Source organism: Gopherus flavomarginatus, chromosome 10, assembly GCF_025201925.1.
Source record: "Gopherus flavomarginatus isolate rGopFla2 chromosome 10, rGopFla2.mat.asm, whole genome shotgun sequence".
Taxonomy (NCBI): Eukaryota; Metazoa; Chordata; order Testudines; family Testudinidae; genus Gopherus; species Gopherus flavomarginatus.
The window spans coordinates 63,572,961-63,596,544 of record NC_066626.1 but is presented as its reverse complement, the minus strand read 5'-3'; positions in this window follow the sequence as shown (position 1 = coordinate 63,596,544).

Here is a 23,584-nt window from a genome sequence, read left to right as displayed (position 1 = left end):
GGAGACTCCCTAGTTTAAGTCCTCACCTCTCCTGAGGTAAGAAGGGATTTGAACTGGGATCGGATACCTCTTAGGTGAGTATAGGGTGACCAGATAGAAAGTGTGAAACATCAGGTCAGAGGGTGAGGGGTAATAGGCGCCCCATAAGAAAAAGCCCCGAATATCAGGACTGTCCCTATAAAATCGGGACATCTGGTCACCCTAGGTGAGTACGCTAGCCACTGATCTGAGATATATTCTGATAGCAGTCTCTCTCAATCTCTCCTACTGAAGTTGTTCCACTTTAATTAAACAACTGAATAATTATTAACTGGGCCAATGAACTGTGTAGCCTAGTGGCTAGGCACTCACCTGAGAAATGGCTGATCCCTTTTCAAATCCCTTTCTTCTCCTCATAAGGGTGGGGGATCTTGACCTGGGGGTCTCCCATATCCTCAGTGAATATCCTATCCACTAGGCTAAAGGTTATAAGAGAGGTGCTTCACCTTCCATCCCCTGCCAGCCATTTTGTTTTGGGCTCCCACATGCAACTTAGGTGGCCTAACACCTATCTTCCCCCGTTCCTCAATGACAAGCAGAGCAAAGCGCCTCCCTGCAGTCTGGATTTAGGCATTTATCTCTGACAGAGGGGTGGGACTTAGAACACTCTCCTCTAATTGGCATCTCCCACTGGCTGGTTTAGGTGGCTCCCTGCCTAATATGCTAGCGTTGTGGCTTTGTGTATTGCATTCTCAGGTACCTATCTCTCCCCATTCATTGTAGGGGGAACCTTGGCACCTAACTCAGGCTTTGTGGATCGCGGTGCTGTTCCTGTGATTTTCTAGGCTCCTCAGAGTTAGGCTCATGATGCCCAGCATTGCAAGACCTAAAGGCATGTCTATACTACAAAATTAAGTTGACTTAAGTCAGCGTACTGCCATTGCAGTAATTAAAGTGGTGTTTCACATTCACACTATGCTCCTTCTGTCGGCAGTGCGCATCCTCACCAGGAGCCAGAGGCAAGGCTTGGGGTGTGTGTGTGTGTGTGTGTGTCACATGCCCCCACCCAGAGTTGCTGCTTGGCTTGTACTGAGCGTGCTCAGTAACATCTGCAGCCACTGCCCTTACTCTACCCCTTCACTATTGGCAAGTATGTCTCATCTCTGCCAGGAGCACTTCCACTAATTTAACTGCATAGGGCATTGTGAGGCCTTGACAGGTCTGTCAGTCTTGGGGCTGGGTCCAGGTGTGAGTCCTGTGGGGGGTTGTCAGTCAACAGGTGATGTAAGTAACACAGTGCCCTCACCCTAACTACATCGACTTAAGCGCTACACCTCTCGTGGAGGTGAAGTTATAAAGTGGGTGTATTGGGTGATTTACATTGGTAGGAGCTACATTTTAGTGTCGATGTTTGCAGAGTTATGTTAACGTAAGCTACCTTACTTTGGACTAACTCTGTAGAGTAGACCAGGCCTAAATTGCTTGGAGCATCCCACCCTTTATGTTATCCTTTACACCAGTGAATAGTGAGTGTGAAATGTTACCTCATCAGAATGGTGCACGCACTTTGTACTGGTGCAAATGAATTCACAAGGGACAGAGCAATGGGGAATCTGGCCCTTTGAATATGTCACTGTATCTATGAAAATGAGTGAAGCTAGTGGACAGAGTGCATTTGGAAATCAGGAAAGTACTTTCTTATTACGCTGTCCCATAAAGGATATTGCAGAACTAGAAGGAGTTCAGAGAAGTCTGATGAAAATTATCAAGGGTGTGGAAGAGAGATTGAAAAGGCTAGGATGGTTTACCTTAGAAAGGAGATGAATAAGAGAGGACTTGATAAGCCTATAAAACAATGAATATTCTAGAAAAGGTAAATCAGGAACTTCTTTTCTCCTTGTCTCATAACACAAGAACAAGGGGACATTGATTGAAATTAAAAGGTGGAACATTCAAAACCTGTAAAAGGAAATACTCTTTCAATGTGATTAAACTAAAAAACTCTGCCACAGGAAGCTGTTGCGGCTAAGAACTTAACAGGATTGAATAAGGGATTGAAAATGTATATGGATATGAAAAACAGTGAGAGTTATCATACTTTGTAATAAAAAATTGTGGATGGGATTTTAAACCTCATGTTTTCAGGGCTCAAACTGATTTATTTCTAACTTAGGCTTGGTCTACACTAGCAATTTATGTCAGTACAACTACATTGCTCAGGGATGTAGAAAATCTACATCCCTGAGTGATGCTGTTAGGTTAGTATAGGTCCTGGTGTACACAGCGCTATGTTGATGGGAGGGCTTCTCCCACAGACATATCTATAGCCTCTCTGGGAGGTGAAATTCCTATCTGGGTGGGAGAAGCAGCCCTCCTGTCAGTGTAGGTAGTGTCTTCCCTGAAGTGCTGCATCAGTGCAGCTATGCAGCTGCAACATCTTAAGTGAAGACAAGTCCTTATAGAGATCAGGTTGAGACCTAAAGAGGCAGGTAGCTGTCTCCACATCTGCCTTTCATAGAAGCATCTGATTCTGGCCACTGTCAGAGACAGGGTCCTGGACCTCGAGGCTGATCCAGTATGGCAATTCCTGCATTCCCCTCTTGTGGCATAAGAAAAAGTATATTAATTTTGACAAAGGAGGGCCTGTGGTAGTGCTTGTAGCACAGGATTGAGGTCAGTTGGGACTCCAGGTATTATTCCTGGTTTTATCACTGACTTGCCATGTGATCTAAGGCAAATAATTTAATACCCCTTTGCATCAACTTATTCATATGTACCAGGAAGATAATACCTACCTCACAGGTTATGCTGGTGTAACTTCATTGACTTCAGTCAACTATTCCTGATTTAGCCTGGTGTAAGTGAGAGGAGATTTAGGCCCTTGATGCCTTTGCATAAAGGCTAATTGGCTGGAATCGCCATGGGGAGTACAGTCCTTGCTCCCTTCCAGCACTCCCAAAGGTACTCTGTACCTGCAAGGGGATGGGGTGCTGCCTGTGGAATTAGAGAGTATACTGCACACCATGGTGTGTGCTGCTGGGGAGTCCCTCAGAGGAATTCTGACCAAGCCAGACACACTCTGTTTGAGGGTTCAGACTACTGTGCAGCTCCTCTAATACCCAGCAGACAACACTTCGGGTAGAATCCAGCCCTCTGTGTATAAATGACAACACTGTAGTCCAAAATGGAGGGTCCGGGAAATATAGATGACTAGAGACCAGTTTGGATAGGATAAGCACTTACATTCTGTTTTATAAATACCTTACATAGAAAGACAGCTAATGCTTTTTGTATGACAAGTGTTCCATACATAAACAGTTCTGCATAAATAAATGTCTGGGTTAAATACTCACTAAGAGTGGTCAGAAATAATCTTGCAGACTAAAAACAGAAGGTTCGCAACATAGCAAACTGAACTCAGAGAAGTCTTGGAGGTACAGAAAAGATATGTAGATATAAACTGAACTGATAAAACCAGTAACTGAAGTTCATCTCAAGAGGGACCTGGACACATTTTATTAAAAACAATGGAATGAAGGAGTACAGATACTATTTAATCAGAAGCATGACATGAAGATGAATTATAGTTAGGACTTTTCCTCCTGCCCTCACTTGACTTTGTTGTGCTAGACCTGGAAAGTCTATATGGTTGGTCTGTCATTTGTATTCTTATATGGTGCCCATGTCTGTAGTATCTGACTACCTACCAAACTATGACCTTGTCTATACTAGACCTTATGTCACTATAACTTATGTCGTTCAGAGGTGTGAATAAGCCACCCCCCTGAGTGATGTGTCAGTGGCTCTCAACCTTTCCAGACTACTGTACCTCTTTCAAGAGTCTGATTTGCTTGTGTACTCCCAAGTTTCACCTCAACTAAAAACTTACAAAATCAGACATAAAAATACAAGTGTCACAGCACACTATTACTGAAAAAGTGCTGACTTTCTCATTTTTACCATAGAACTATAAAATAAATCAATTGGAATATAAATATTGTACTTATATTTCAGTGTATAATATAGAGAGTAGTATAAACAAATCATTGTCTATGAAACTTTAGTTTGTTCTGACTTTGCAGGTGTTTTTTATGTAGCTTATTGTAAAACTAGGCAAATATCTAGATGAGTTGATGTACCCTGGAAGACCTCTGAGTACCCCCAGGCGTACACATACCCCGGACTGATAACCACTGATGTAAGTGTTGGTGTAGGCAGCGCTATGTCAACGGGAGAGCTTCTCTGGCCGACAGCTACTACTGCTCATCGTGGCTAGAGTTACAGTATATCTACTATAAAGATAAGTCAATTTAAGTTACCTTAACGTGCAGCCACCACTGTAATTTTGTTGCATGTCCCCACTATGTTCCTTGTGACAGCGGAGGGCATCCACAGTAGCAGCTCTTGCATCAACATAGAGAGCAGTGCACCGTGGGTAGCTATCCCACTGTGCAACTGACTGCAGGGTGTTTTGAAAAGGGTTTGCAATGCCTTATTGGGACACGTTCAGTGTCACATGATGAAGGTTTCTCAATCCCATCACTCCATAGGCATTTTACCGGTTTCCAGCTGTTTTTCAACTGCTTTGGTAACCTGCAAGCCAGCCATCTGTGTCAGAAAGCAGGGAACTTGCACTGCTCTTCAGTGGTGTACTGTTTGTTATGAACACAAGGCTATAAGAGGAGCTCAGTGGGGTGGCTACTCAGCTGAGGGAGGCCTTGAAGGAGAATTTTAACTATGAGCCACAGTAATGTGTGTTGCTGTAGTGTGCTGAACCTGGCACTGTTAATTTAACCCAGTGCAATTTACATCTATATGAAAAAGTCAGTGCCAGTGGTGTCTGTTTTTACTTGTCCAGGGAAAGTTTTAATTCTGTTTCTTTTCATTCTTCCTTAAAATCATGCTCTCTTTTCCCACAGCCTGAGGCTAAGCACCCTGACCCTAGCCCCCTCCTTGTAGAAGCAGTATGTCTGTGGCTCCGCACCAAAGCGATTATTTGCTGCCCATGCCTTCTGCTATGCCACAGCTCTTTAGTTTTTACATGGCACTGCGGCGTGGCCTTGCACAGCCCTTCTCCTCCATGCCCTGAGCACCTTCCTGTGGCTGGAGTGGAGCTGTGACTGCACAGCCTCCTCTCCCCACAGACCTAGCAGTTCCACCACCTCCCATGTACTTTAGGCAGGAGCATGTTTGCTGCATGCAGCCGACCTGCTCAGCAGGGCACTAGCTATATGAGCGCTCCACACCAGGCAAACAGGAAGAGCAATTTCAAATCTTCCTGGGGCTTTAAAAGAGGTGCATGGCTGCGTACCTGGTTGCAGGGCAGTGGAGCTCAAGAGTGACCAGAGTGGTCATGGTTTGTATTGTGCATAGGCAATATGTAGGTGGGGGCATTTGGAGTCAAGTGTCCCTCTCCCAGATTTCTGCTTGGCCTGCAAGGGAAGAGGAGTGAGAGCGGCTATGTCCTTTTCCCGCAATGTCAGCCCCCTAGCATGTTTGGCTCCTGTCCCCAGCCACTAGTTGTATTAGCTAAGGATGGCCACTCCGGGTCGTAGCTTTGTGCAGTGAAGTGCCTGCCTGTGAGAACCTGGCTAGGGAAGCGGTGGTGACCCTGTTCCCTTTGCTGCCTGCTCAGGCATTGCTGCCAGGGACATGGGCCGAGTGAGCGGGAAATGTGCCAGGGACTAGGGTGACCAGATGTCTGGTTTTGGACTGGAACATGCAATTGAAAAGGGATCCTGGTGGCTCCAGTCAGCATTGCTGTTGACTGTCCAGTTCACGGCACGCGCAGCAGGGCTGGCAGGCTCCCTGCTAGCCACCGGGCTCCACAGCTCCCAGGTTGGGAAGCAGCCGGCATATCCGGTTCCTAGTCTTAGTGGCTACTGGGGGGGTCTGCATGCTGCCGTGCCCCCTGCCTGCAAGGCACAGCTCCCACTGGATGGGTCAGGGCAGAGGAGGAAGTAGCGCAACCACGACTCCCGAGCGCTCAGCAGGTGGCTGTTGAGGTCACATAGCGTGCGCCTCTCCCACTGCTGCCCAGCCGTCTTCTCCTCGTGCTCCTCCTGTGGCTGGGCTCCAGCTGCGGTACATGCCCTGTGGTGAACCACGGTCTGTCTGTTGCCCCATTGCCAGCACCCAGGAGTTGGAGGCATGTATCCCCGTCTCTGAGTGCTGGGAATGGGGCTGCATCCCCACCCCCTCACTGCATTCCTCCTTGCCCCAACCCCTCCACATCCCTATTGCATCCCTCCCCATCTCATCCCCCGGCCCCCATCCTCCTCACTGCATCCTTCACCCATCCCATACTGTTCTGCCCCCCCACACGTACCCAGCCCAGCCCTTTACCCCTTACAGCACTCTCCCACCCATTCTCTCCACCTCCCAGAGTTGTCATCCCACACAGCCCCGCACCCCATTCACCTCCATACACTGCTGCACTCCCACTATATCCCTATACACCCCTGTGCGCCCCACATCCTCATGCATCTGTAGCCTTCTGCCTCCCCCTGAATCCTCATCCACACCACATGCCCCAAACCCCTCCTCTCTCCTTCACTGCCCCCTCTTTCTACCACTCTGCTCTCATCCTTGGCCTCTTTCCCTCCTCATCTCTCCTCCCAACCCCATCTTTTCCCCTCTAGCCTACTCTCCTCCCTTCCTGGCTGGGTGATTTAGGCTGTCCCTGGAAAAGTGTATGAAAAAGTGTCTCTGTGTAGGCAAATGTGTGCATGCATGCATTGTATGTGTGTAAGAGACTGTGTCTTTGTGTAGGGAGGTGCGTGTATTGCCGCATATGTGTATACCTGTGTGAATAAAATTTGTAGCCTAACTCTTTGACTTTTATTCCTTTTGCTGGCTTGCACACAAAAAAATTGATGACATAAAATGTGTGTATTCATTTCATAACACGTTTTTAAAAGAGAAGGGAACTCTAAAATAAATGTATTATTGCTTAAAAAGTTAATGTTGTTGATTAGTAATTGCAGAAGAGCCAATGTATTATATATTTCTCCCTACCTTTGTCTAGCTACATTATAAACTCTTTGTTGCAGACTCTCTCTTTTCACGTGTATGTCCAGCACCTACCACCCTGGATCCCTGATCTTAGTTGGGGTTTATAGGCACTAAACAACGATTGTAATAATAAATAACGTGGAATTATATGTACTAGTGCATGCTAGATGTGTACACATGAATACATGTGTGTATCTGCATGTAGGTGTGGGTGTCAGGTTCTACAGATTTATTTATATAGGTATTTGGACAGGTGCATTTCTGTGGCTGTGCTCTATGGATTTGTATTTGGGTTTCAGGAATGGGCCTTTAATGTACGCATTGCAGCTGTGATAATGTGTGGTCCTAATGGAGGGAGGGGACATGGAATGAGTGGGGGCGTGGCCTTGGGGAGGGGCAGGGCCTTGGGAAGGGCAGGGCAGGGATGTGCAGGGGGTGGGACAGGGATGTTTGGTTTTCTGGAATTAGAAACTTGGCAACCCTACATGGGAGGGAGGACTCTGCCTCCCCAGCTGGGCTGTCTTTCAGGCAGCTGCCTCACTGCTCAGTCAGTGACCTGGAGCAGCTATCTTCAGCTGGTGTTAGAAGCAGCTCCATCCCATTCCCCTCCTGGGCCTGGCTGCCAGGGAGAGCAGCTGAGTGAGGCGGAAGTGTGCCGGGAGGAGGCACAGAGGGAGAAGGACAGAGCCCCCCGCAAGTAACTCTGGTGCGGTCGGGAGAGCGGGCGCACCTTAACTGATTACACTCGTTATAGTTGGTATGGCAACACCCATTTTTTCATGTTCTCTGTGTACATATATATATATATCTTCCTACTGTATTTTCCACTGCATGCATCCGATGAAGTGTGTTTTAGACCACAAAAGCTCATGCTTAAATAAATATGTTAGTCTCTAAGGCAGATGTGGACAAACTACGGCCATTGGGCCACACCTGGCCCGTAGGACCATCCTGCCTGGCCCCTGAGCTCCCGGCCAGGGAGCCTAGTCCCTGGCCCCTCTCCCACTGTTCTCCCTTCCCACGCTGCCACGCTGACCAGGCTGTGGCCCGCCGCTCCCGCTGGGCAGCTTGGGGAGTGCAGCTGGCTCTGGCTGGATGTTGTGGCTGTGAGCTCCTGCTGCTGGTAAGGGGATGGGGAGTGGGGGTGGGTGGGTAAGGGAGTGGAGGGTCCTGGGGGGCAGTCAGGGGATGGGGAACAGGGAGAGTTGGGAGTGGGAGTCCCTGGGGGCCTGTCAGGGGGTGGGGATGTGGATAGGAGCTGGGAGGGCAGTCAGGGGACAGGGAGCGGGTGGGAGGTTGGATAAGGGGTTGGGATCCTGGGGAGCAGTTAGGGGTGGGGGGTCCTGGGAGGAGATGGTCAGGGGACGAGGAGCAGAAGGCGATTGGATAGGGGGTGGGAGTCCCAGGGGGGCTGTTGGGGTGGGGTGTGAATAGGAGTCTGGGCAGTCAGCGGACAGGGAGCAGGGGGTTGGATGAGGGTGGGGGTCCCAGGAGGGGGCGGTCAGGGGACAAGGAGTGGGGCGGGGGTTGGATGGGTTGGGGATTCTAAGGGGGGCAGTCAGGGGGAAGGAAGTGGGAGGGGGCAGATAGGGAGCGGGGGCCAGGCTGTTTGGGGAGGTACAGCCTTCCCTACCCGGCCCTCCATACAGTTGCGCAACCCTGAGCCAAAAAGTTTGCCCACCCCGCTCTAAGGTGCCACAAGTACTCCTCATTCTTTTTGTCCTGAGATTGTTGATATTTTGATCTCTTCTGTGACAGTTCTAGATTTGTGGGAAAGCTACTGAGAAAGCATTATCTGCTGCGCATGCAGGTTTCACTCTTGAATTTGACAGTTTCATAGTTGCAGCGTAACAGAGCAGTCAAGGCAAGTCATGATCACACATTGTCAAGCGGTGCCTCATTTAAATTGGAAGGGCTTTGGAGATAGGAGCAAAATCTTTAATTTGACTTGGTAACCTGCAGGAAGGGATTGAAAAGAGCAGAGCCCCGGGGCCAATGTGCTCTTCTTGGTAGCTTGTGTTGCTGTGCAGGTGTGGTGATGTGTTCTGAACCAATTGCAATTTTTGTTGAGCTCAGCAGTTACAATAATCAAGTATGGAGGTCACAAATACATGAATTTCTGTGGTAAAATTCTAATCCAGTGGGAAAGGACCAGTGCTCTTGCCCACCAATGATGGAAAATGTCCTTACTCCTTATGTCTTTGGATTTCCAGAAGCAGTGAGGAGTCTGGATGGGCAGTAAGAATCTTCACCTGACACCTATGTGATAAAGGTAACTACTTTTGGAATATTATGGCTTGGTAAAAGCAAAGTCAAAGTAATAAAATTAATTAATTTGTTTAAAGCAGTGAATTAAAAACACTACCTGGTGTAGGCCCAAGAAATATGTGAAGTGGCATTTTTCTAATTACTAAATGTTATTTATTGAATATTATTCAGATCTGTTGACATTTATATTGCTTTTGCCCTATTTAGAGTCCTGTATATGCCAGTTCTCTGTGATATATGCAAGAGAGAACTGATCACTTTCACACAGTGGGTGCATGGCTTAGTGAACTTCAGATGCATCATTTACTTAGAATTAATACACACTTTATGCAAAAACTACACTTCAGAACAGTTTAGGGGAAATTAACTTGACTTCCATGGAAACAAGCCAAGGGGTTTTAATGGATTGAGACTATAAACGGGTTTAACATTTCCTCTCTTAAACACAGCAAATTAAGAAACATCAAAACAATGGCTTCTGATAATCCTTTCGCATGAGGCTTAAATTCCTAAAGTGATTCCTTTGCTGGAGTAGCTGCTTTGTTTAACAATGAGTTTCATACAAAAGGCTCCCTAAGGCAAGAAGACAGACAGGATGCAGGCTTTGAAAGTTTGCTGGGCCAATCAAGATTTTTATAGCCGCAGGCTACACAGCAACAGTTAATTTGGGGAATCGTTTAACTGACTATTTTTTTGTATAATGTTACAGTACCTGTGCCTTTAGCCTAAACTTTTTCTTTGTACCAGCTGGCATCATTATAACATTTCTAAAACATCTCAAAGGCTGCAGTCAGTGCCTTGGATACCTTTATGACTATACTGAAATGAAAATGAGAGAGTGAAATAATGGCTTTTCACTGGCTTTTCTGTTGCTGTGGATTTCATGACCTCTCTGCAAAGAAATATCTACCTAGCTGATAGGATGCATTATAATCAATTCAGCCCAAAGTATGTGTTTAAAAAAAATTACTCTGAAAGCAGAGTAAAGTGTGTGTGCTTGTGTATGTATATTACAGTCACATATTATTAAACTTCCAGCAATTAGAGAAATATGTCTAGGTTGTTGAGACAGGCAATACACAACTATTAGGTCCCAGAAAGGGACTCTTGTGGTCATGGTGCCCCCATGTTCCAGCTGTAATTGATTCCATTGCCAATTGTTTTTCATTGTACCTCCAAGGCAACCAGCTCTCTTTCCCCTTGTGAACCAATAGTCACTGGACTCTTTGGAAGTTACCAATATCTTTCAATGATAGGGAGTTGCTTTGTTTAAAAACCCACATTTGCATATTGGCCTGTTAGAATATATATTTGTATATCTATATGTAAAAATATTTATCCGTAAAGCTGACACATTTAAATCTGAATATTAGAGTGGAAATTTATTATTTTATTATTAGCAAGTTTATATAGAAAATGACCAACCCTTGGTTTCAAAATGGAGGAATGTATCAAGTGTTATATTTCTGTGTGGGAGCAGGAGGGAATCCAATTATATGGGAGCTAGTTAAGTAATAAATTATAAGAACACAAAGTGTTGTTGTTTTTAAAAAAAGGGCAACAAATTTTTATGTTTGTTCAGATAGCTCCCAAGCTGATCATAGTTTTAAGTTCTTTAAATACTTGTAACTAATATCCCACAAACTGAGATATCTTCTGTTGTGAGGGTGGGGATATGTAGGAGGGAAAATGCCACAAAGAACTAGCTTCTCCTCTCACCCCATCCCCAACCATGGCAGAGCCTTACCTTCACTCATCTCCAATGATGGGGTTTCAACATGGTACCGGGGGAGGGGAAGAGGGGGGAATGATGCCATAGACCTGACAGGCCTATTCTGTGGCTCCCAGACAATATCTGCCTAGTTTGGGTCCCATCCTTATTGTCCTGTATCAAACGGGATGTTTTTGGATGACTCAGAAACTGAACCCAAGTCTCTAGGGCTCAGCCTGGTCCCTGCCCACTAGACCATGCTTCCTACTTAACATTCTAATGAAACTTGTTAGAACATGGCTTCAGCAAAAATAGCAAAATTTTCAAAGAGTCTTAAACCTAGGAAACCCCATTAGTGCCACCCTGTCCCTCTGACTGCACAGGCTTGTCAGATGGCTGGTGGGTACTAGCACCCTCTTTTGTGTTCAGATTTTCTTCACTACAAAAGAGCCTCAAGGAAGTGATTTAATCCACCCATTCACTTAGTTCCTGAATACCATGCATCAATGACTTCTAACAGGAGCTGTACTTCTCATTTGAGAACTAGTGTCTTGGCTTGATTTAAAAATATGTGTGTGGGTTGGACTAAAGTTTACTAATGCAAACTGAGCAATCATAGTAAACATTCCTGCAGGTGTACACTTGCAGCTGGCCTTCATTGCCAAGTTAACTTGATCTGTAACTAGAATGTTGCTCCAAACTTGAGTCCTTTCCACATACAAAACCCCTTATCTTTAGTGTGGTAGGGCTTTTAATTGGAATTGGCTGGCCTCTCAAGAGGTATAGGCTACAGCTCAAGTTAGTACACCTCATCTGGTGTTAATGCAACCACTCTGTAGCATGGATACAGGCTAGCTGTCCTCAAGTGTCACCAGTCCTTCTAGTGCCATGTCACAATTCCTCCCATAGGCCTAGAAAGGACTGACAAGTTTTCCCACAATTCTCTGGGAAAGAATTAATAGATTGGCTCAGCTGACTGAAGTGCAAATTACTATGGGATATGCCCCCAGAAGTCGCAGTGCCACACACAAGTGAGTGCATGCACACCAATGTGGACACAGCAGCTCGAGTGGTTTTTTGCAGTGTATCTGCTTTCACTCAAATCAGGCTACCTTGAGAGTGTGGAAAACTTGAGTTGACTCTGCACTGAAGACATACCTTCTAGTCACATTTATGGTTAAGGGTATGAGAGCATCAAGGTGGGTGAGGTAATATCTTTTATTGGACCAACTTCTGTTGGTGAGAGAGACAAGCTTTCGAGCTTACACAGAGCTTTTCTTCAAGTCTGAGGGCTTGTCTACACTATGCAGCTTTAGCGACAAGTGTGAACACTCTTTTGCGGTATTTTGTCAGCACTTTTGCCGACAAAATACTTCCAGCCCTGCAAGCACCATAAACTTCGCTCTCCTGCCGACAAAGCCACGTTCACACTGCTGTTTGCATCAATAAAACTTGTCTTTCACGGGAGGTGGGGGGGTTAAGTATCCGCGAAAGACAAAAGTTTTGTAACAGCTGTGCAATGTAGACATACCCTGAGGAAAGAACTCCCAGCCTCACGCAAAAAGCAAGATAGAACAGATTGTGCTAACTGCTTATGCTAAACCTATTGTAAGGGAGCATTTAAGGTACAGTGGCATGTTAATACTTCTGCAGTCATAGGACAAAGAGAGGTTAGTGGGTTACAGATTGTTGTAATAAGCCGTAAATTCAGTGTGTCTGTTTAATCCATGATTTTTGATGTCTAGCTTAACGAATTTAAGCTGCCAGACTCATCTTTTGAAAGTGTTGTGCAAGTTTCATTTGAGGATAAGGACTGATAGGTCAGCTATAGAGTGATGGCTTTGTGAAAAATGTTCACTCACAGGTGATATGTTGTTTGTCTTTTATCATTTTCCTGTGAGAGTTCATTCAACAGCAAAGTGATTGTATAATTTCATCCACAAACTTGTTATTGGGCATTTAATGCACGGATGAGGTATACCACATGTTGTGATAGGCATGTGTAGGATCCAAGGATCTTGAAAGGTGTTGTGGGAGGGTTTGATTTTAGACACTAAAATCATGGATTTATTTGCAGTTCAAGCTATTCAGACATTTCAAGGCCTGTAAAAACACGAGTCCTTTTGGCACCTGAGAAACTAAGTGCTGTAAGTTTAACATGTAAGAGCTCTGAGTAAGAGCCCAAATTCCAGCATCACTTCCCATTGCATGATTTCCAAGATTTCTGATGAGAGTTCTGCACAAAAGCTGCATTGTTCCCTCTGGGATTTACATCACCATTTTATCCTATTATTCCTGATATTTTGCCAGTCATATTGTGACCTTCTTGAGAAGGATGAAAAAGCAGTTTGCCTCCTTGACAGCAAAGAACAGAAAGAAGAGTTCTTTCCTCTTCCTGAAAGAAGTTCTTTTAAAAAAAGTATTTTAACTTGAAGCTCTGCCTTAGACTAACCCAAGGAGCATGCGGTAGGAAAATATGCTTTTATTTTATTTTATTTTATTTTATTTTACCAAACTACTAAATATAGAGATTGGATGGCTCAGAAAATTGGGATGGGATAATAGAATCCTTTTGGACTTTTAGGTCAACCATGCAGTTCTAGTCAAGGCTAGAAGAGGTACATATAGACACTGCAGGATTTCATCTGCATCTGACTCCATAGAAATCAGTGATAAAGCTCCCATCCACTTCAATGAGGCCAGGATTTGACCCTGCACATCCTAAGTGGCCCAAGTACAAAAAGTTAACAGGTTTCAATCCAGTTCCCTATATACTAATTATCACATCTTAAAACCCATTGACCAGATTCTCTTTTACACTAAGTCCTCTTTACATCACTCTGACTTAAAGTGGACATAAATTATTATTATGCCCACTCCTAAACCTCCTTACACTGCGAGAATGGCCTACAAGGACCATAGTGTAAATGAGAATCTGACCCATAATGGCCACATGTGGGGAGAGGCACAGCAGTTGAGAAACTGAGAAGTGAGAGTCCTTTTGTGAATACCCAATAGGCCAAAGAAACCATGGATTCTCCCTGTGGCTGTGTGCGATACTTGTGTTTTCAGTGTTGCACAGCAATTCTGCAGGGAAGTGGTGAGTGGACAGATCAGCAAATGAGTAAGTGGAAAGTTGTTGGGCTATAGGGGCCTATGCAAATTTTAGCTGTTCATGGGGATAAATTCTTTTGAAATAATACTAATGTAAATTCTTTCTTAGCAACTACAAGGCATTATATAATCCTATTCACTTTTGTGAATACCTATTTTGTTGTGTCCCATTAATAGGCTAAAACTTATTCTTAGGCTAAGTAACTAGCAGCTTTAAGGACTACACCCAGGTTTGCTGGTGGTCTACATAGAAAAGGTCTACTCGCCTGTTCAAGCATTTACTTGGTCTTCTGTAAACTATGGGATGGATTCTTCAGGTCCCGTCGTCCCTTCTGGTCATGAACGCAGAGAAGATTTTTGTAGATTTGCTTATGTTTTCAAACCAACTTTAAAATGACTTATGCTTCCAGCTCCTCCTAGTATAACTACCAAAGGCAATGAATTGCATAGAGGAGTTTAAACCCCAGAGATAAGATAAGTGCTGTAATATTGTTAACACATGAGAAAACTAACAAGCCTTGATTATAAGAAAGCAAATAATGCTGAGGTTCGGAAAGAATTAATACATCAGAATTGAGGCTGAGGTTAATGCCGTAGAACAGTTTAACCCAGCTTTAAAATCAACATGTTGCCTGACTGAAAGCTATTGGAAAACAGGAGTGATACAACCTAAATTCTTAATTCAGTATAAGAACTGAGAAGCAACGTGCTTAAAACATCTTACTGAGCTTATCTGGGAGACAAATTTTGTGGGTTGCATTGTACCTAATATTTAATTTCTGTATACAAATCCTTATTTACAGAACTGCACAGGCTAATCCAAAGGCATCTGTGTTAGGCAACCATTCCAAGGAGCTACAAAAATTGGTTTCTTAAGGTGGGTCTTTCAATAAACATAGATGATACATTTACTCAAAGAGATCAATGGAATCCATATGGTTTAAATCATCTTAATTTGATATAAAAACTACTTCCTTATGTTTACACTTGAATATAAATATTTTTATTTATATGAAAATTTTTAAACTCGTACTTAAAAACAAATAGAATTTAAATGTGTATAAGGCCATTTGTAGCCAAAATTTGTTTCATATGCCAGTTACTCTAGACATAGCTGAAATAATAACATAGGGCCAAGTTCCCAGCTGTGCAGTTGGAATTATGTCAGTTTATACCAGCTGAGATCTGGCTCACAATGTTAATTGCAACTCTTTTAATTAAAAGACCCTGTTTTCAGTTGCTTTTAACTTTGCCAAACTTTAATTGTTTGGGCTGAAATTTTCCTTATTGGGTGTCTGCCTCTGGCTGACATTTTTTGGAAAGTTTCAACAAAAAGTGATGTCCAAGAACGAGACTGGGGAAAAATATTGTTTTGCCCTTGTTTTGAAAAAATAATAATAATTGAGCAGCTCTACTGCCTTTTTTGTGGGACTTGAAATTTCCCTGGGCGGAGGGGTGTTCTTGTTGCAGGATGTGTCTTTTGACATCCCAAATTTGATCACAGTTTGCATATGCTCAGTAAAGACTTGTCCGGATTTGGAAGCTGAATTCTCTGAATATTATCTACACTAAGCATGCCATCCTCTCACTGCTCTTAACTGCTGACCTGGCTGCATCTGTGCCAGTATGATCCCCACAAAGTGACTGTGCATGCTCCATCCCAGAGATGCTGGGACTGAGCAGGGCTTTTTGCCCTGTGATTACTCCTGTCAGGCCAGGGCCACTGTGGCACTGGACACAGGAATTGAGAGCAGGGAGATGGCATCTGCTAGCTCTCCATGCTATCTCTGTTGGTACCAGGCAGTGAGGAGGAGGAGGAAAGAAGTAGCCTGATTTAAATGCAGAGGGGTGCAGGAGAGAGTTAGGGCAGGGTAGAGATGGGATAGGAGCCTAGGGAGGGACAGCGGTAGCAGGTGAGAGGGGCAAGTGCCAGGGAGGATAGAAGATAGTCTGGAATAGAACCAAGGGGTGGAGAGGAGGGAAGTGGAGGGGCAGGAGCCATGGTGGGGGGATAGAAGCAGAGTGGGGGAATATGGTCAGGAGCCAGGGAGGGCAGAGGCAAGCGCTGGATGAGGGTGGGTAGGAGCCATGGGAGATAGCAGTGGAGGGATTGGAGACAGGAGCAGAGCATGTGGTGTTCAGTGATCATCAGTGCTAAAGGCTAGAGATCTGCTTTGTTCAGCCTCTGGTTCCAGTGGGCTGTGCATAACGAGCTTCACAGCACCCCAGACTCTATTTGGGAGGATCATCACCATACCACAGAGTGGACAGGAGCCAGCTGGGAGGGGACAGGAGCAGAAGGATCTGTAACCACTAGAGCACACTTTCCTGCAGAGTTTGGAATAAAACCCGTTATTTCAGACTCTCAGCACTCCTTTGCTGTCAACCAATAGCTGTGAAAGAGTGTGGCAGAGTGTGTCCTCTCGATCCCTTCTATTGACAGGTCCACATTAAAGATAACACCCTCTACTGCTATAGATACACCATTGCCTCAAGTGGTAGTGGACTGTGCTGTGGCTCTAAAGATCCCAATCTTGCTGATGACACATATGTGGTCAGTATGGTTCCATGTGATGGAATTTCTGACATATTAAGTTTTACGTCTTTTAATAACTTAGGCAATTACTTTCGTAAAATGTTTTTAATGTAACATCAAGGTTGAAAGGCCAACACTGAGAAGTTAGGAAATGCCATAATTAAGGTTGCCTGGACAACCCTCAGTTTCCCCCCCTTGTGAGTATGTAGTAATAGTGTCTTTAATTACAGGATCACATACAATTTTTTCTACAGGACCCCTACCCTATTTTTTCTTCATTCTTCCTGCCACTGTTGTCTGTAGGATCTCGGCCATATTTGTTGCAGAAGTTGGAAGGTGTGTAGTGACTGAGACAGAGAACTGCTGGAAGCAGGGCTGGCTCCAGCTTTTTTGCCGCCCCAAGCGATGAAGAAAGGAAAAAAAAAAAAGGGTAAAAAACCAATTGAGCTGCTGGCGAAGTGCCGCCGCCGAGTGAAGAGAGGGAGTGAAGGCCCCGCCACCGAGTTGCCGCCAATGACCTGGATGGAGTGCCACCCCTTTCTATTGGCCGCCCCAGACACTTGCTTCCTTCGCTGGTGCCTGGAGTTGTCCCTGGCTGGAAGAGAAAAGATACTCTCATAATTAAAGTGGTTAAATGGCACCATGGAGAACTGGATTCAACACCTGCCCTTTCTATGGAGTTCCTGTGTGATGCAGAGCAAGTCACTTAAACCAAAATTTTCACAGGTGGACACTGTGAGTTCCTCATTTTCTGTGTACCGAACATTTAGATGCCTGGGATAGGATCTGATTTGCAGAAGTACTGAGCACTTGCACATGCAGCTCAAGTCAGTGGGAGCTCTACTCTGAACCTAAAAAGGGCTATAGAATGCTAAGGACTCTGAAAAATCAGGCTCAACGCTTCTCACATTGGGTTAGGGTACCTAAAATTAGTGAACATTTCTGACAATTTTGTCTTCAGTTTGTGTCTATTTCCCATGTGTAAAAGAAGGATGATAATACCACCTCCCCTAAAAGGGGTGTTTTGAAGATAAGTTCATAAATGTTTATAAATCACTAAGATACAATGATGAGGGCACCATAGTAAATCCCAGAAAGAAATTAATATTTTGGATGGTGTGCAGTAAATAATGCGTGGTGCTACACACTGAATGATGAGGAAAAAAGATACATCTTGAATAGCAATCCATTCAGTGAACACTTCATGATGTCCACTGAACGAGGCAGGGGTCCGACAGGGAAAAAGTAGCATGAGATCATGTAACTAAAGACTGGAACGTAATGCATACACGGAAGAGGGGTGAATTAAGATTGCACAGGTAACCTTCATCATGGCATTTCCTAACTTGGGAGTGCTTGTGTTAGTAATTGGGGAGTGGGTAGTCTTGCCTAATGGAAGGATCTATGAAAAGTAATCAGGTGTTAGGTTGGGGTCAGTAGCCAGAAGATGAGCTGGGATTGGAGCTGGGACTGGCAGCCACTAGTCAGGAAGGGAGTGTGGGAGTAGAAGGCAGAGATGAGACCAGGATCACACATGGAGCAGGAGCAATGCAGGAATGTGGAACAGGATGAGAGGGGAGCAGGAACCCAGTGCCGGGTTTACAATGGCACCAGTGGCGCCATGGAGCCAGGCCAATGCTCAGACAGGGCCCCAGCCTGCTCTGCTTGCACTGTGCCCTGAGACCCCGCCAGCCCACTGGTTCCCCACCACTTGCTCCTCTTGGCCAGCCCGCTGGCAGGGCAAGGGCTCCTCTCCACCCCCTGGTCCCACCTACCGGCTTCTTTCTGCCTCCTGATCTGACCCCATTGCACCTCCAGCTCCGGGTAGTCTCTGCTTCCCACCACCTGTGGGACCCCACCTGTCTCCCTGGAGCTGAGCCGCCTGGGACTGGTGCAGAAGCCTGGCCAATCTTGGACAGTTTGAGGGAGGGCTATGTGGAGAGCTTGGCTGGGCCCCTCCAGGCAAGTGGGTCCTGAGGGCTCCTGGCTGGGGCAGGCCCTGGCCTGGCTGATTGCGCCCCTCCCAAGGGGCCGGAGCGATTCCCAGCCCTGGCTATACTGCCGGCTCAGCCTGGCAGACACAGTCACCTCATGGAGTGCAGGCTCCGAGTGGCGCTTACCTCAAGAGGCTCCCGGAAGCAGTGGTATGTCTCTTCTCCAGCTCCTACGTGGAGGCGTGGCCAGGCGGCTCTGCACGCTGACCCATCCGCAGGCACCCCCCTGCAGCTCCCATTGGAGCCCGTAGGAGCCGGAATGGAGCTGTGACAGAGTAGGGAGTGGGGAGGATTGACCTGGGAATGTTGTGTGGGAGTTTTACTGGTATTATCTGCATTGGTGATGGGATAGCAGGGTGTGACTTCACTTGAGGAACGATACCTGAGCATGTAACCTGAGCCAGGAAGGGACTGGGGCCAGGTAACGCCTTCTACCCAGGAAACTGGATTAAGGCTGGAGGAGGAGCCAGGGTGTGTGGCTGGCTGGGACGGCTGGAAGGGGTATCAGTTTGGAGCTGGCTGGGGAAAAGGAGGGAAGCCCAGACCAGTGTCTGGGCTCCCTGCCCCCCAAGATGGACTTACTGAGGGGTCCTGTTGTCTGTACCTACAAGCTCTGTTTTGGATTGTATTCCTGTCTTCTAATAAACCTTCTGTTTTACTGGCTAGCTGACAGTCACGGTGAATCGCAGGAAGTTGGGGGTACAGGACCCCGACTCCCCCACACTCAGTGACAGGGGCCATGCTGCGGCTTCCAGGAGCCGCATGGTCTGGCCCCTGACCCAGCACCCCAGCCAGAGTGAAGCCAAGCTTAAAACAGCTCGGGCCATAGTTTGCCCACCCCTGGGCTACATACTGCAGTCCATTTTCAGGTACAATTCTCATTAACCCAACCGGGGTTCTATCCGTGGATCTAGAATGATAAATGGCCCTTAGTTTTTAGATATATTAAATATTTTTGAATCAAATGGGCTATCAAATAAAGTTTCAAGACTTTCTATCTTATCATTTATTTCTTACACTCATATAAGACAACTTACGGATGGATTAAACACGAATGTTTTGAAATGTTTCCCGGGCAAAACAATAATCCTCTAGTTTAATGAAAAAGAATAAACATATCCCTCCTAAACGCCTATCAAATGTTTCTTTCCCTACCAGCTTAGCTTCTGGTTTTTGTGTTGCTAGACTGATTGGAGGGGTCTTGATCTGCCCACAGTTCTTTGTTTAAAGCTTTCCACAAGTTAATTTTCCCAGGGTCATGCCGGGTTCTTTCACTATGGTCACAGCATTTTCCTCAAAGATATTTTCTGCAATCTCTCTGGCTGGCTGGCGCTTACTCAGGCTCCTTGTTTAAATAATGTTGATGGTGGAAGCACTCTGCTGGCCTCTTCAATAGGATTTTTTAAAAACAACATCAGCTTTTCAAGCCTGTCCTGCTCTCTGTACTCAAGTAAAACTCCCACTGAACCTTCTCAGTACCGTGTAAGCACCACTGAGTACAAGGGCAGTTTTACAGGAGTAAGGACTACAGGATTGCACTTAGTGAAAGTGTATTGACTTTTAAATGCTAACAGTCCAGTTCTATCAAAACATAGTTAGCAAAAGATGATGTTAAAAGCTGAAATGTGTGTGTAACGGGCCAGATCAAAAGCCAATTGAAGTAAATGGAAAGACTCTCGCTGATTTCAAAAAGCTTTGGATGAGGTCCTAGGTGTATAGCTCAATGAGAATTTTTAACATTTGTTACAATACAGTAGAACCCCAGAGTTACAAACGCTTTGGGATTGGAGGTTGTTTGCAACTCTGAACAAAATCTTATGGTGGTTCTTTCAAGTTTGCAACTGCACATTGACTTAATACAGGTTTGAAACTTTACAGAAGAAAAATGCTGCTTTGAAGCATCTTAATTTATATGAAACAAGCACAGAAACAGTTTCCTTACCTTGTCAATTTTTAAAAAAATCTTTCCTTTATTTTTATTAGTAGTTTATGTTGAACGCAGGACGGTACTGTATTTGCTTTTGGGGTGGGGAAGGACTCTCTGCTGCCTGATTGAACACCTGCAGTTCCAAAGGAGGTATGTGGTTGACTAGTCAGTTCATAACTGTGGCATTCATAAGTCTGAGGTTCTACTGTACATTATTTTGAGAATAATTCATAAAGTTGTTCAATATTTATTATAAAGAAACCTGTTAATATGAAAATGTCCCTCTGCTCTTGTCACTCTGAACTTTCAAATTTCAATACAATTATCTGCAATGGGCCAAACCCTGTGCTGCCTTCAGGAGACAGGTGGGGAAATTAATGGTGGTTTATGGAGTTGTGTGGAGCCAATTGCAGAGGAAAAATGTTCCATCTCTTAGGCCCCACTTCAGGAAGGCAGGTAAGCATCTGCTTAAAGTACATGTCTAAGGGCTGTCCTGAATAAGGATGTCTTGCTGAATCAGGAATCCTGCGCCTAGCAAGCATCAGACATGATAATGACCATGATGTTAGCTTCCCTCCCACAGCCAAAAACCAAAACTGTGCATCAGCCCACTGTGTGAGAAGAGTGGGGATTTTCTGGTTCCCCCACTCATGTTGCTCTAATTTACAACAGAAAACAGAAAAATGCATGAGTAGATGTTGCTTCTCTAGGGTCAAGCAAAATCTTCAAGATTCTCCTAAATACTGCACTGCTTGTGGCATGCCATGTTTGTTCTTTTAAATCTGTGGAAATACAGTACAATCAAACAGACTAAAGGACTGCTGCTGTGAATACTTCACTAAAATAAAGGCAGGTGAGATAGTATCGTTTATTGGATGAATTTCAGTTGGTGAGGCAGAGATGCTGTTGAGCCACACAGAGCTCTTCAGGTCAGCTCCCTATTTCTCTCTTACCAACAGCAGTTGGTCGAATAAAAGATATTACCTCACCCACCTTGTCTCTAATATCCTGGGACCAACACAGCTACACTGCAGTTCAAATAAGACAGATGTGTCTATTTCATGAGGGGAGTCTCCAGATGCATGCATTTGTGGTTATTTAAGTTGAATGATTCCACAGTCAATTGAAATAACAGGTGTCCATTGCTGGAGTACTACTGACCGTTTTATGGGTTAAAAATAGTATTGAACAGCTTGTGAGAGGCCTGGGTTTGATTCACAGTTCCCAATCTCTTGCTGCTAAAGCCAGCAGAGATTAGGAATGCTGTGCAAGCAGCTAATATATCCGCTCCTCTTCCTCAGCCAGGAGGAAAGGTGGTCAAGAAGTAGTATTTCTGGTGGGGGAAACCTCAGGACTCCTGCAAAACTGAAGGTTGTCTTTGGTGGGGAAACAAATCATTATGAAGTCACTTAAATACTTTCTTGAATCATTTAAAAATCTAGAATTCTGCAATAACATTTAAAGTTGGATTTAAGAGTCCCAACAGTGTCAGGGCTTCTGACTGCAACAGGCAACTCCAATTTTTGGGAATAAAGCAACTAGTGACTCCAAGTGATACTTAAGTAAGGTAAGAAGTCTATTATTGGCCGTTCTGAGAGAGACCAGAAACGAATGAAGACAGTAAACCGATTGAATAAGACAGTAAAATGCTGTACAATGAGTTAAATGTAATGGGTCAAATTAATTCCTGGGGGAACCATAAGCTTCAGTGGAGAAACAGCAGGAATGAATTTAGCTCGGTAATGGTTAGTAGGATTGGGCCATCAGTGAGAGAAAGAAACTATATTGAAAATATTACTAAACAGGAAACCACAGAAATTAGTGTACAATGAGAGTGTTATGGTGAAATAACCTAGAGCAGGTATGCATCCTGGTTTAAACACTGAAGCTTGATTTTTCAGAGGTACTGAGTATCTATCTATCTTTCTGATTAACTTCAGTGGGAATGGGGGGAGGGGGGTTTCAACACAGCTAGGGGAAAAGGGCAAAGCTTTGTGATTTGTTTGCAAATGGTGCAGAATCTTGTTAGAAATGAATAACTCATTACAAAAGCACATTCCATCATCTCAGTATTGTGTTGCATTACGAAGTTTCACAACAAAGCAGAAGTTCTCAGGTGGTAAAAAGAACAAAACAACACAACTTTGTTCCTGAGAGTCTGAAGATGCAAAGGTTTCCCCTCCCGCTCCACCACCCAAATTCGTGGTAAAATAGGATATGGAAGTCTGATTGCCACCAAACATTGTTTGAGAATTGGGGAAGACTTTTACAAGTCATATTGTTTGCTGTGTTGTGGTGGATGTCTTGGTCCCAGGAGATTAGAGTGACAATATAGGTGAGGTTATATCTTTTATTGGACTGACTTCTGTTGGTGAGAGAGAGAAGCTTTCAAGCTAAAAAGAGCTCTTCTTTAGGTCTGAGAAAGGTATTCAGAGGGTATGTCTACACAACAGACCCCCCCGCTGGCCTATGCCAGCCGACTTGGGCTTGTGATTGTTTCATTTTTGTGTAGACATTTGTGCTCAGGCTGAAGCTGAGACTCCAGGAGCCTCCAACCTGCAGGGAACTAGAGCCTTGCTCTAGAGTGTGGAATCCCTGTCACTGGAGGCTTTTAAAAAAGGGTTGGCCAAACACCTGTCATGATGGTCTGTGTTTACTTGGTCCTGCCTCAGTACAGCAGGATGGACTTGACTTCTCGAGGTCCCTTCCAGTCCTACGTTTCTATGAACTGGGTGTCACATGGGCATCTCTCCTGTAATGAGCTCATGGATCCTGGTTTAAATGAGTCTGTAATGTGAAATGTTTTGTTCATGAGCTCAGGTAGTTTATTGAAACACCAAAGACACTCACAGAACAACTAATGTCCTGAACATATGAGTGGTGTTACCCTGGGCTTGTCTTGGACTATTTTCTTGGTTAGTATTTACCTTCCTTTGTGTGGAGACTGGCTACCAGAATCTAAGAAATCCCCCCTCTCTCCTCACTGAGAGCCTCATTGTCCATGTATGTTGTTCAGGAATGAACTTGAAGTGAGTATAGTT